The sequence below is a fragment of the Coturnix japonica genome, chromosome W (genome assembly GCF_054131305.1).
Source record: "Coturnix japonica strain WE chromosome W, WE-NBRP24, whole genome shotgun sequence".
NCBI lineage: Eukaryota > Metazoa > Chordata > Aves > Galliformes > Phasianidae > Coturnix > Coturnix japonica.
This window is the reverse complement of record NC_140701.1, coordinates 26836314-26850377: the sequence shown is the minus strand read 5'-3', so window position 1 is coordinate 26850377 and position 14064 is coordinate 26836314.

Genomic DNA, 14064 nt, shown 5'->3' with positions numbered 1-14064 from the left:
GAAAAGGTATTCTGGAAACAATGTGTCATATTTTGCTACAAAGCTTCATTTTGTAGAGAAAATGTCTTCTTTTGGGGATGAAAAGCAGTATTTCTGGGAAACAACGCTATTTTAAAGGGATAAAAAGCATTATTTTGGTGAGAAAACCATGTTTTTGCAAGGATAAAGACTGATTCTTAGGAGAGAACTTTTTATTTCTGGGATAGGTACTGATATTTGTGTGACATTCTTCTAAAATTGGTCAGAAATCGATATTTCTGTTGGAAATGTCCTTATTTTGAAGAGGGAAAGAGGTATTCCAATAACAGTGTTTCATATGTTGCTGCAAGGGACCATTTGTAGAGAAAACGATTTCTACTGGGGATGAAAACCACTTTTTTGGGTAGAAAATGCTACTTGTAATGATGAAAAGCTTTGTATTGGTAAGAAAATGAATTTTTGGGAAGATTCAAGAGTGATACCTAAGAGAGAACACAATTTTTCTGGTGTAAGTATTGATATTAGTGTGAAATACATCGGAAATTTGTCTGAAATGGATAATTCTTATGTTAATGTCATTATTTTGTAGGGGAAGACAGATATTCTGGAATCAATGAGTCATAATTTGTTACAAAGCATCATTTTAAATAGAATGTGACTTTTTTGGGGGATGAAAACCAGTAATTTAGGGAGAAATTGCTATTTGTAGGGATGAAAATCATTAGTTTGGGAAGAAAACCATAGTTTTGCAAGGATGAAGAGTGATAGCTAAGAGCGTACTTTTCATTTCTGGGATAAGTAATGATATTCATGTGACCTACTTCTAAAATTTGTCAGAAATCGATATTTCTGTTGGAAATGTCATTCTTTTTTAGATGAAAAGAGTTATTCTGGAAACAGTGTGTCGTATTTGGCTACAAACGATAATTTTGTAGAGAAATCGATTTCTTTTGGTGATGAAAACCACCTCTATTTTTAGAAAAAGCTGTTTGTAGAGATGAAAAAGATTATTTTGGTAAGAAAACCATATTTTTGCAAGGGTAAAGAGTGATACCTAAGAGAGACCTTTTTATTTCTGGTATAAGTATTGATATTCCTGTGAAATTTTTCTAAAATCTGTCAGAAAAGGATATATCTGTTGGAAATGTCCTTATTTTGTAGAAGAGAAAAGGTATTCTGGAAACAATGTGTCATATTTTGCTACAAAGCTTCATTTTGTAGAGAAAATGTCTTCTTTTGGGGATGAAAAGCAGTATTTCTGGGAAAGAACGCTATTTTAAAGGGATAAAAAGCATTATTTTGGTGAGAAAACCATGTTTTTGCAAGGATGAAGAATGATTGTTAGGAGAGAACTTTTTATTTCTGGGATAGGTACTGATATTTGTGTGACATTCTTCTAAAATTGGTCAGAAATCGATATTTCTGTTGGAAATGTCTTTATTTTGAAGAGGGAAAGAGGTATTCCAATAACAGTGTTTCATATGTTGCTGCAAGGGACCATTTGTAGAGAAAACGATTTCTATTGGGGATGAAAACCACTTTTTTGGGTAGAAAATGCTACTTGTAATGATGAAAAGCTTTGTATTGGTAAGAAAAAGAATTTTTTGCAAGATTCAAGAGTGATACCTAAGAGAGAACACATTTTTTTCTGGTGTAAGTATTGATATTAGTGTGAAATACATCGGAAATTTGTCTGAAATGGATAATTCTTATGTTAATGTCATTATTTTGTAGGGGAAGACAGATATTCTGGAATCAATGAGTCAAAATTTGTTACAAAGCATCATTTTAAAGAGAATGTGTCTTCTTTTGGGGATGAAAACCAGTAATTTAGGGAGAAATTGCTATTTGTAGGGATGAAAAGCATTAGTTTGGGAAGAAAACCATAGTTTTGCAAGGATGAAGAGTGATACCTAAGAGCGTACTTTTCATTTCTGGGATAAGTATCGATATTCATTTGACCTACTTCTAAAATTAGTCAGAAATCGATATTTCTGTTGGAAATGTCATTCTTTTTTAGATGAAAAGAGTTATTCTGGAAACAGTGTGTCGTATTTGGCTACAAACGATAATTTTGTAGAGAAATCGATTTCTTTTGGTGATGAAAACCACCTTTATGTTTAGAAAAAGCTTTTTGTAAAGATGAAAAACATTATTTTTGGAAGAAAACCATATTTTTGCAAGGGTAAAGAGTGATACCTAAGAGAGACCTTTTTATTGCTGGTATAAGTATTGATATTCCTGTGAAATTTTGCTAAAATCTGTCAGAAAAGGATATATCTGTGGGAAATGTCCTTATTTTGTAGAGGAGAAAAGGTATTTCTGTTAGTAATGTCCTCAATTTGTAGAAGAGAAAAGGTACTCTGGAAACAATGTGTCATATTTTGCTACAAAGCTTCATTTTGTAGAGAAAATGTCTTCTTTTGGGGATGAAAACCAGTATTGCTGGGAAACAACGCTATTTTAAAGGGATAAAAAGCATTATTTTGGTGCGAAAACCATGTTTTTGCAAGGATGAAGAATGATTCTTAGGAGAGAACTTTTTATTTCTGGGATAGGTACTGATATTTGTGTGACATTCTTCTAAAATTGGTCAGATATCGATATTTCTGTTGGAAATGTCCTTATTTTGAAGAGGGAAAGAGGTATTCCAATAACAGTGTTTCATATGTTGCTGCAAGGGACCATTTGTAGAGAAAACGATTTCTATTGGGGATGAAAACCACTTTTTTGGGTAGAAAATGCTACTTGTAATGATGAAAAGCTTTGTATTGGTAAGAAAAAGAATTTTTGGCAAGATTCAAGAGTGATACCTAAGAGAGAACACATTTTTTTCTGGTGTAAGTATTGATATTAGTGTGAAATACATCGGAAATTTGTCTGAAATGGATAATTCTTATGTTAATGTCATTATTTTGTAGGGGAAGACAGATATTCTGGAATCAATGAGTCATAATTTGTTACAAAGCATCATTTTAAAGAGAATGTGTCTTCTTTTGGGGATGAAAACCAGTAATTTAGGGAGAAATTGCTATTTGTAGGGATGAAAAGCATTAGTTTGGGAAGAAAACCATAGTTTTGCAAGGATGAAGAGTGATACCTAAGAGTGTACTTTTCATTTTTGAAATAAGTAATGATATTCATGTGACCTACTTCTAAAATTTGTCAGAAATTGATATTTCTGTTGGAAATGTCATTCTTTTTTAGATGAAAAGAGTTATTCTGGAAACAGTGTGTCGTATTTGGCTACAAACGATAATTTTGTAGAGAAATCGATTTATTTTGGTGATGAAAACCACCTCTATTTTTAGAAAAAGCTGTTTGTAGAGATGAAAAACATTATTTTGGTAAGAAAACCATATTTTTGCAAGGGTAAAGAGTGATACCTAAGAGAGACCTTTTTATTTCTGGTATAAGTATTGATATTCCTGTGAAATTTTTCTAAAATCTGTCAGAAAAGGATATATCTGTTGGAAATGTCCTTATTTTGTAGAAGAGAATAGGTATTCTGGAAACAATGTGTCATATTTTGCTACAAAGCTTCATTTTGTAGAGAAAATGTCTTCTTTTGGGGATGAAAACCAGTATTTCAGGGAAACAACGCTATTTTAAAGGGATAAAAAGCATTATTTTGTTGAGAAACCATGTTTTTACAAGGATAAAGAATGATTCTTAGGAGAGAACTTTTTATTTCTGGGATAGGTACCAATATTTGTGTGACATTCTTCTAAAATTTGTCAGAAATCTATATTTCTGTTGGAAATGTCATTCCTTTTTTGATGAAAAGAGTTATTCTGGAAACAATGTGTCATATTTGGCTAGAAAGCTTCAGTTTGTAGCGAAAATGTCTTCTTTTGGGGATGAAAACCAGTATTTCTGGGAAACAACGCTATTTTAAAGGGATTAAAAGCATTACTTTGTAGAGAAAACCATGGTTTTGCAAGGATAAAGAGTGAATCTTAGGAGAGAACTTTATATTTCTGGGATAGGTACTGATATTTGTGTGACATTCTTATAAAATTGGTCAGAAATCAATATTTCTGATGGAAATGTCCTTATTTTGAAGAGGGAAAGAGGTATTCCAATAATATTGTTTCATATGTTGCTACAAGGGACCACTTGTAGAGAAAACGATTTCGATTGGGGATGAAAACCACTTTTTTGGGTAGAAAATGCTACTTGTAACGATGAAAAGCTTTGTATTGGTAAGAAAATGAATTTTTGGCAAGATTCAAGAGTGATACCTAAGAGAGAACACATTTTTTTCTCGTGTAAGTATTGATATTAGTGTGAAATACATCGGAAATTTGTCTGAAATGGATAATTCTTACGTTAATAACGTTATTTTGTAGGGGAAGACAGATATTCTTGAATCAATGAGTCATAATTTGTTACAAAGCATCATTTTAAAGAGAATGTGTCTTCTTTAGGGGATGAAAACCAGTAATTTAGGGAGAAATTGCTATTTGTAGGGATGAAAAGCATTAGTTTGGGAAGAAAACCATAGTTTTGCAAGGATGAAGAGTGATACCTAAGAGTGTACTTTTCATTTCTGGGATAAGTAATGATATTCATGTGACCTACTTCTAAAATTTGTCAGAAATCGATATTTCTGTTGGAAATGTCATTCTTTTTTAGATGAAAAGAGTTATTCTGGAAACAATGTGTCCTATCTGGCTACAGACGATAATTTTGTAGAGAAATCGATTTCCTTTGGTGATTAAAACCACCTTTACGTTTAGAAAATGCTGTTTGTAGAGATGAAAAACATTATTTTGGTAAGAAAACCATATTTTTGCAAGGGTAAAGAGTGATACCTAAGAGAGACCTTTTTATTTCTGGTATAAGTACTGATATTCCTGTGAAATTTTTCTAAAATCTGTCAGAAAAGGATATATCTGTTGGAAATGTCCTTATTTTGTAGAGGAGAAAAGGTATTTCCGTTAGTAACGTCCTCAGTTTGTAGAAGAGAAAAGGTATTTTGGAAACAATGTGTCATATTTTGCTACAAAGCTTCATTTTGTAGAGAAAATGTCTTCTTTTAGGGATGAAAACCAGTATTTCTGGGAAACAACGCTATTTTAAAGGGATAAAAAGCATTATTTTTGTGAGAAAACCATGTTTTTGCAAGGATAAAGAATGATTCTTACGAGAGAACTTTTTATTTCTGGGATACGTATCGATATTTGTGGACATTCTTCTAAAATTGGTCAGATATCGATATTTCTGTTGGAAATGTCCTTATTTTGAAGAGGGAAAGAGGTATTCCAATAACAGTGTTTCATATGTTGCTACAAGGGACCATTTGTAGAGAAAACGATTTCTATTGGGGATGAAAACCACTTTTTTGGGTAGAAAATGCTACTTGTAATGATGAAAAGCTTTGTATTGGTAAGAAAATGAATTTTTGGCAAGATTCAAGAGTGATACCTAAGAGAGAACACATTTTTTTCTGGTGTAAGTATTGATATTAGTGTGAAATACATCGGAAATTTGTCTGAAATGGATAATTCTTATGTTAATGTCATTATTTTGTAGGGGAAGACAGATATTCTGGAATCAATGAGTCATAATTTGTTACAAAGCATCCTTTTAAAGAGAATATGTCTTCTTTTGGGGATGAAAACCAGTAATTTAGGGAGAAATTGCTATTTGTAGGGATGAAAAGCATTAGTTTGGGAAGAAAACCATAGTTTTGCAAGGATGAAGAGTGATACCTAAGAGTGTACTTTTCATTTCTGGGATAAGTAATGATATACATGTGACCTACTTCTAAAATTTGTCAGAAATCGATATTTCTGTTGGAAATGTCATTCTTTTTTAGATGAAAAGAGTTATTCTGGAAACAATGTGTCCTATCTGGGTATAGACGATAATTTTGTAGAGAAATCGATTTCTTTTTAAGATGAAAACCACCTTTACGTTTAGAAAATGCTGTTTGTAGAGATGAAAAACCTTATTTTGGTAAGAAAACCATATTTTTGCAAGGGTAAAGAGTGATACCTAAGAGAGACCTTTTTATTTCTGGTATAAGTATTGATATTCCTGTGAAATATTTCTAAAATCTGTCAGAAAAGGATATATCTGTTTGAAATGTCCTTATTTTGTAGAGGAGAAAAGGTATTTCTTTTAGTAATGTCCTCAATTTGTAGAAGAGAAAAGGTATTCTGGAAACAATGTGTCATATTTTCCTACAAAGCTTCATTTTGTAGAGAAAATGTCTTCTTTTGGGGATGAAAACCAGTATTTCAGGGAAACAACGCTATTTTAAAGGGATAAAAAGCATTATTTTGTTGAGAAACCATGTTTTTGCAAGGATAAAGAATGATTCTTAGGAGAGAACTTTTTATTTCTGGGATAGGTACAAATATTTGTGTGACATTCTTCTAAAATTTGTCAGAAATCTATATTTCTGTTGGAAATGTCATTCCTTTTTAGATGAAAAGAGTTATTCTGGAAACAATGTGTCATATTTGGCTAGAAAGCTTCAGTTTGTAGCGAAAATGTCTTCTTTTGGGGATGAAAACCAGTATTTCTGGGAAACAACGGTATTTTAAAGGGATTAAAAGCATTACTTTGTAGAGAAAACCATGGTTTTGCAAGGATAAAGAGTGAATCTTAGGAGAGAACTTTATATTTCTGATATAGGTACTGATATTTGTGTGACATTCTTATAAAATTGGTCAGAAATCGATATTTCTGATGGAAATGTCCTTATTTTGAAGAGGGAAAGAGGTATTCCAATAATAGTGTTTCATATGTTGCTACACGGGACCACTTGTAGAGAAAACGATTTCTATTGGGGATGAAAACCACTTTTTTGGGTAGAAAATGCTACTTGTAACGATGTAAAGCTTTGTATTGGTAAGAAAATGAATTTTTGGCAAGATTCAAGAGTGATACCTAAGAGAGAACACATTATTTTCTGGTGTAAGTATTGATATTAGTGTGAAATACATCGGAAATTTGTCTGAAATGGATAATTCTTACGTTAATAACGTTGTTTTATATAGGACGACAGATATTCTTGAATCAATGAGTCATAATTTGTTACAAAGCATCATTTTAAAGAGAATCTGTCTTCTTTTGGGGATGAAAACCAGTAATTTAGGGAGAAATTGCTATTTGTAGGGATGAAAAGCATTAGTTTGGGAAGAAAACCATAGTTTTGCAAGGATGAAGAGCGATACCTAAGAGTGTACTTTTCATTTCTGGGATAAGTAATGATATTCATGTGACCTACTTCTAAAATTTGTCAGAAATCGATATTTCTGTTGGAAATGTCATTCTTTTTTAGATGAAAAGAGTTATTCTGGAAACAATGTGTCCTATCTGGCTACAGACGATAATTTTGTAGAGAAATCGATTTCCTTTGGTGATTAAAACCACCTTTACGTTTAGAAAAAGCTGTTTGTAGACATGAAAAACATTATTTTGGTAAGAAAACCATATTTTTGCAAGGGTAAAGAGTGATACCTAAGAGAGACCTTTTTATTTCTGGTATAAGTATTGATATTCATGTGAAATTTTTCTAAAATCTGTCAGAAAAGGATATATCTGTTGGAAATGTCCTTATTTTGTAGAGGAGAAAAGGTATTTCCGTTAGTAACGTCCTCAGTTTGTAGAAGAGAAAAGGTATTTTGGAAACAATGTGTCATATTTTGCTACAAAGCTTCATTTTGTAGAGAAAATGTCTTCTTTTGGGGATGAAAACCAGTATTTCTGGGAAACAACGCTATTTTAAAGGGATAAAAAGCATTATTTTGGTGAGAAAACCATGTTTTTGCAAGGATAAAGACTGATTCTTAGGAGAGAACTTTTTATTTCTGGGATAGGTACTGATATTTGTGTGACATTCTTCTAAAATTGGTCAGAAATCGATATTTCTGTTGGAAATGTCCTTATTTTGAAGAGGGAAAGAGGTATTCCAATAACAGTGTTTCATATGTTTCTGCAAGGGACCATTTGTAGAGAAAACGATTTCTATTGGGGATGAAAACCACTTTTTTGGGTAGAAAATGCTACTTGTAATGATGAAAAGCTTTGTATTGGTAAGAAAATGAATATTTTGCAAGGTTCAAGAGTGATACCTAAGAGAGAACACATTTTTTTCTCGTGTAAGTATTGATATTAGTGTGAAATACATCGGAAATTTGTCTGAAATGGATAATTCTTATGTTAATGTCATTATTTTGCAGGGGAAGACAGATATTCTGGAATCAATGAGTCATAATTTGTTACAAAGCATCATTTTAAAGAGAACGTGTCTTCTTTTGGGGATGAAAACCAGTAATTTAGGGAGAAATTGCTATTTGTAGGGATGAAAAGCATTAGTTTGGGAAGAAAACCATAGTTTTGCAAGGATGAAGAGTGATACCTAAGAGTGTACTTTTCATTTCTGGGATAAGTAATGATATTCATGTGACCTACTTCTAAAATTGGTCAGAAATCGATATTTCTGTAGGAAATGTCCTTATTTTGAAGAGGGAAAGAGGTATTCCAATAACAGTGTTTCATATGTTGCTGCAAGGGACCATTTGTAGAGAAAACGATTTCTATTGGGGATGAAAACCACTTTTTTGGGTAGAAAATGCTACTTGTAATGATGAAAAGCTTTGTATTGGTAAGAAAATGAATATTTTACAAGGTTCAAGAGTGATACCTAAGAGAGAACACATTTTTTTCTGGTGTAAGTATTGATATTAGTGTGAAATACATCGGAAATTTGTCTGAAATGGATAATTCTTATGTTAATGTCATTATTTTGCAGGGGAAGACAGATATTCTGGAATCAATGAGTCATAATTTGTTACAAAGCATCATTTTAAAGAGAATGTGTCTTCTTTTGGGGATGAAAACCAGTAATTTAGGGAGAAATTGCTATTTGTAGGGATGAAAAGCATTAGTTTGGGAAGAAAACCATAGTTTTGCAAGGATGAAGAGTGATACCTAAGAGTGTACTTTTCATTTCTGGGATAAGTAATGATATTCATGTGACCTACTTCTAAAATTTGTCAGAAATCGATATTTCTGTTGGAAATGTCATTCTTTTTTAGATGAAAAGAGTTATTCTGGAAACAATGTGTCCTATCTGGCTACAGACGATAATTTTGTAGAGAAATCGATTTCTTTTTAAGATGAAAACCACCTTTACGTTTAGAAAATGCTGTTTGTAGATATGAAAAACATTATTTTGGTAAGAAAACCATATTTTTGCAAGGGTAAAGAGTGATACCTAAGAGAGACCTTTTTATTTCTGGTATAAGTATTGATATTCCTGTGAAATTTTTCTAAAATCTGTCAGAAAAGGATATATCTGTTTGAAATGTCCTTATTTTGTAGAGGAGAAAAGGTATTTCTGTTAGTAACGTCCTCAATTTGTAGAAGAGAAAAGGTATTCTGGAAACAATGTGTCATATTTTGCTACAAAGCTTCATTTTGTAGAGAAAATGTCTTCTTTTGGGGATGAAAACCAGTATTTCTGGGAAAGAACGCTATTTTAAAGGGATAAAAAGCATTATTTTGGTGAGAAAACCATGTTTTTGCAAGGATGAAGAATGATTCTTAGGAGAGAACTTTTTATTTCTGGGATAGGTACTGATATTTGTGTGACATTCTTCTAAAATTTGTCAGAAATCAATATTTCTGTTGGAAATGTCCTTATTTTGAAGAGGGAAAGAGGTATTCCAATAACAGTGTTTCATATGTTGCTGCAAGGGACCATTTGTAGAGAAAACGATTTCTATTGGGGATGAAAACCACTTTTTTGGGTAGAAAATGCTACTTGTAATGATGAAAAGCTTTGTATTGGTAAGAAACAGAATTTTTGGCAAGATTCAAGAGTGATACCTAAGAGAGAACACATTTTTTTCTGGTGTAAGTATTGATATTAGTGTGAAATACCTCGGAAATTTGTCTGAAATGGATAATTCTTATGTTAATGTCATTATTTTGTAGGGTAAGACAGATATTCTGGAATCGATGAGTCATAATTTGTTACAAAGCATCCTTTTAAAGAGAACGTGTCTTCTTTTGGGGATGAAAACCAGTAATTTAGGGAGAAATTGCTATTTGTAGGGATGAAAAGCATTAGTTTGGGAAGAAAACCATAGTTTTGCAAGAATGAAGAGTGATACCTAAGAGTGTACGTTTCATTTCTGGGATAAGTATCGATATTCATGTGACCTACTTCTAAAATTTGTCAGAAATCGATATTTCTGTTGGAAATGTCATTCTTTTTTAGATGAAAAGAGTTATTCTGGAAACAGTGTGTCGTATTTGGCTACAAACGATAATTTTGTAGAGAAATCGATTTCTTTTGGTGATGAAAACCACCTTTATGTTTAGAAAATGCTGTTTGTAGAGATGAAAACATTATTTTGGTAAGAAAACCATATTTTTGCAAGGGTAAAGAGTGATACCTAAGAGAGACCTTTTTATTTCTGGTATAAGTATTGATGTTCCTGTGAAATTTTTCTAAAATCTGTCAGAAAAGGATATATCTGTTGGAAATGTCCTTATTTTGTAGAGGAGAAAAGGTATTTCTGTTAGTAACGTCCTCAATTTGTAGAAGAGAAAAGGTATTCTGGAAACAATGTGTCATATTTTGCTACAAAGCTTCATTTTGTAGAGAAAATGTCTTCTTTTGGGGATGAAAACCAGTATTTCTGGGAAACAACGCTATTTTAAAGGGATAAAAAGCATTATTTTGGTGAGAAAACCATGTTTTTGCAAGGATGAAGAATGATTCTTAGGAGAGAACTTTTTATTTCTGGGATAGGTACTGATATTTGTGTGACATTCTTCTAAAATAGGTCAGAAATCGATACTTCTGTTTGAAATGTCCTTATTTTGAAGAGGGAAAGAGGTATTCCAATAACAGTGTTTCATATGTGGCTGCAAGGGACCATTTGTAGAGAAAACGATTTCTATTGGGGATGAAAACCACTTTTTTGGGTAGAAAATGCTACTTGTAATGATGAAAAGCTTTGTATTGGTAAGAAAATGAATTTTTGGCAAGATTCAAGAGTGATACCTAAGAGAGAACACATTTTTTTCTGGTGTAAGTATTGATATTAGTGTGAAATGCATCGGAAATTTGTCTGAAATGGATAATTCTTATGTTAATGTCATTATTTTGTAGGGGAAGACAGATATTCTGGAATCAATGAGTCATAATTTGTTACAAAGCATCATTTTAAAGAGAACGTGTCTTCTTTTGGGGATGAAAACCAGTAATTTAGGGAGAAATTGCTATTTGTAGGGATGAAAAGCATTAGTTTGGGAAGAAAACCATAGTTTTGCAAGGATGAAGAGTGATACCTAAGAGTGTACTTTTCATTTCTGGGATAAGTATCGATATTCATGTGACGTACTTCTAAAATTTGTCAGAAATCGATATTTCTGTTGGAAATGTCATTCTTTTTTAGATGAAAAGAGTTATTCTCGGAACAGTGTGTCATATTTGGCTACAAACGATAATTTTGTAGAGAAATCGATTTCTTTTGGTGATGAAAACCACCTTTATGTTTAGAAAATGCTGTTTGTAGAGATGAAAAGCATTATTTTGGTAAGAAAACCATATTTTTGCAAGGGTAAAGAGTGATACCTAAGAGAGACCTTTTTATTTCTGGTATAAGTATTGATGTTCCTGTGAAATTTTTCTAAAATCTGTCAGAAAAGGATATATCTGTTGGAAATGTCCTTATTTTGTAGAGGAGAAAAGGTATTTCTGTTAGTAACGTCCTCAATTTGTAGAAGAGAAAAGGTATTCTGGAAACAATGTGTCATATTTTGCTACAAAGCTTCATTTTGTAGAGAAAATGTCTTCTTTTGGGGATGAAAACCAGTAGTTCTGGGAAACAACGCTATTTTAAAGGGATAAAAAGCATTATTTTGGTGAGAAAACAATGTTTTTGCAAGGATGAAGAATGATTCTTAGGAGAGAACTTTTTATTTCTGGGATAGGAACTGATATTTGTGTGACATTCTTCTAAAATTGGTCAGAAATCAATATTTCTGTTTGAAATGTCCTTATTTTGAAGAGGGAAAGAGGTATTCCAATAACAGTGTTTCATATGTTACTGCAAGGGACCATTTGTAGAGAAAACGATTTCTATTGGGGATGAAAACCACTTTTTTGGGTAGAAAATGCTACTTGTAATGATGAAAAGCTTTGTATTGGTAAGAAAATGAATTTTTGGCAAGATTCAAGAGTGATACCTAAGAGAGAACACCTTTTTTTCTGGTGTAAGTATTGATATTAGTGTGAAATACATCGAAAATTTGTCTGAAATGCATAATTCTTATGTTAATGTCATTATTTTGTAGGGGAAGACAGATATTCTGGAATCAATGAGTCATAATTTGTTACAAAGCATCCTTTTAAAGAGAATGTGTCTTCTTTTGGGGATGAAAACCAGTAATTTAGGGAGAAACTGCTATTTGTAGGGATGAAAAGCATTAGTTTGGGAAGAAAACCATAGTTTTGCAAGGGTAAAGAGTGATACCTAAGAGAGACCTTTTTATTTCTGGTATAAGTATTGATATTCCTGTGACCTACTTCTAAAATTTGTCAGAAATCGATATTTCTGTTGGAAATGTCACTCTTTTTTAGATGAAAAACGTTATTCTGGAAACAATGTGTCATATTTGGCTACAAACGATAATTTTGTAGAGAAAACTATTTCTTTTGGTGATGAAAACCACATTTACGTTTAGAAAATGCTGTTTGTAGAGATGAAAAGCATTATTTTGGTAAGAAAACCATATTTTTGCAAGGGTAAAGAGTGATACCTAAGAGAGACCTTTTTATTTCTGGTATAAGTATTGATGTTCCTGTGAAATTTTTCTAAAATCTGTCAGAAAAGGATATATCTGTTGGAAATGTCCTTATTTTGTAGAGCAGAAAAGGTATTTCTGTTAGTAACGTCCTCAATTTGTAGAAGAGAAAAGGTATTCTGGAAACAATGTGTCATATTTTGCTACAAAGCTTCATTTTGTAGAGAAAATGTCTTCTTTTGGGGACGAAAACCAGTATTTCTGGGATAGAACACTATTTTAAAGGGATACAAAGCATTATTTTGGTGAGAAAACCATGTTTTTGCAAGGATGAAGAATGATTCTTAGGAGAGAACTTTTTATTTCTGGGATAGGTACTGATATTTGTGTGACATTCTTCTAAAATTGGTCAGAAATCGATATTTCTGTTGGAAATGTTCTTATTTTGAAGAGGGAAAGAGGTATTCCAATAACAGTGTTTCATATGTTGCTGCAAGGGACCATTTGTAGAGAAAACGATTTCTATTGGGGATGAAAACCACTTTTTTGGGTAGAAAATGCTACTTGTAATGATGAAAAGCTTTGTATTGGTAAGAAAATGAATTTTTGGCAAGATTCAAGAGTGACACCTAAGAGAGAACACCTTTTTTTCTGGTGTAAGTTTTGATATTAGTGTGAAATACATCGGAAATTTGTCAGAAATGGATAATTCTTATGTTATTGTCATTATTTTGTAGGGGAAGACAGATATTCTGGAATCAATGAGTCATAATTTGTTACAAAGCATTGTTTTAAAGACAATGTGTCTTCTTTTGGGGATGAAAACCAGTAATTTAGGGAGAAATTGCTATTTGTAAAGATGCAAAGCATTAGTTTGGGAAGAAAACCATAGTTTTGCAAGGATGAAGAGTGATACCTAAGAGCGTACTTTTCATTTCTGGGATAAGTATCGATATTCATGTGACCTACTTCTAAAATTTGTCAGAAATCGATATTTCTGTTGGAAATGTCATTCTTTTTTAGATGAAAAGAGTTATTCTGGAAACATTGTGTCATATTTGGCTACAAACGATAATTTTGTAGAGAAATCGATTTCTTTTGGTGATGAAAACAACCTTTAAGTTTAGAAAATGCTGTTTGTAGAGATGAAAAACATTATTTTGGTAAGAAAACTATATTTTTGCAAGGGTAAAGAGTGATACCTAAGAGAGACCTTTTTAGTTCTGGTATAAGTATTGATATTCCTTTGAGATTTTTCTAAAATCTGTCAGAAAAGGATATATCTGTTGGAAATGTCCTTATTTT